Raw genomic sequence first — 1,437 nt, forward strand, 5'->3', positions numbered from 1 at the left:
AGGTATTGCATATTGCTATGATATGTCATAATGGCATTAATCTTGCTTATATGGGTGCAGAATCGGATGATAGAATAATTTTTATCCCTTTCTATTCCCTGATGGTACGAGAAATCACCAAAAGAAAATAAAATGCAGGGGCTATGGAAGAATACAGGGATAGAGAGGGGAAATCAATAAATACCTAAATTATTTAAAGAAAAGCTACTGTTGAGTGTCTTACTGTCATACATCATACCCTCGATCTGAAAGCAGACTGGTGAATTGTCTCCAGCCTGCATTGGCTTGGGCACTCTCTCCAGCATGCTCATTAGCTGCTCCAAGTCCAGGCTCCCTGTTAGAAAGGCAGGGATCACAGCAGGGAAGTTCTTTCCTGATTCTCACATTCCTGCTCTATCTTAGCAAAGCTTTACAAAGCCTTTTCTGGCAGCTCATTAGTAGGTGCACTGATGCATAAGAGACAGTCATTAGAAGTGTTTTTCAACATTGGCTTTTGATCAGGTGACTAGGAGCATCGTGAAGACATTTACTTACATTGTTTTCCATAAGAGATTCTGTTGCTATATTGAGAATGACATACATAAAAATGTCGAAAACGAGCTTGACCTTTCTATGACAAAAGGGGAGAAGAAAGAGAAACGCCATCAGTTCCCTGAATCTTGCCTTTATATTATCAATTATGACGTAATAGATGTGTGGACTAAGCCCTCAGCAACTGCTCTCTTTTAGCTTTAATAATCTAAGTCAAGTTCAAACCTATAATTTGATTTAGGGTTATGACAAGGGGACACTAGTGAGAACAAATGTAAATAAAATGCCAAAGCTTTATGCTCTTTAGTGCTGGGCCTTTATTTTTCTCCATAATGGCAGATTTTCCAAATAAGGGAAAGACTTATTCTCCACAGCCATATAAGGGATTTTAAAGAATTAGCTGACCAAATCTGAAAGCTGAAAAATATCAAAAGGAGTTTAAATGATAAAAATTGTTTAAGACTGCAGAAATATTGGAGATATTATGGCATATATATATATATGACAAAAGACATTGTACCTGCCAAAAACATACTGGCCAAAAGAAATGCCCATAATGAGATATGACTGAACTCAACCTTACGTGTTGTGCTTGAAACTAAAGATGGTTTTTATAGTTAATTGTACTTACCCTGATAAGTCTTTTTTTTCCCACGTGAACTATTAATATTTATTATTTTTGGTGACTAGCATTCTTCCTTCCCCCCAAATGTTGGCTTTGTCTAGCCTTAGTTTAATGAGGATTGTTATTTCATCAGCTCACGGGATGCACATATTTAGCCCTGGCTCCTCATGGAAACAAGAAAATCATGCTATGTCCATATGCTGAGAAGTAGCTCAAAAGGATGGAAAGACATCTTTGTCAAACTTACTGAAACAAAGTGCATCAGCTTAATCAGGCCTGTT

This window comes from Peromyscus leucopus, chromosome 4 (assembly GCF_004664715.2).
Source record: "Peromyscus leucopus breed LL Stock chromosome 4, UCI_PerLeu_2.1, whole genome shotgun sequence".
Classification (NCBI taxonomy): domain Eukaryota; kingdom Metazoa; phylum Chordata; class Mammalia; order Rodentia; family Cricetidae; genus Peromyscus; species Peromyscus leucopus.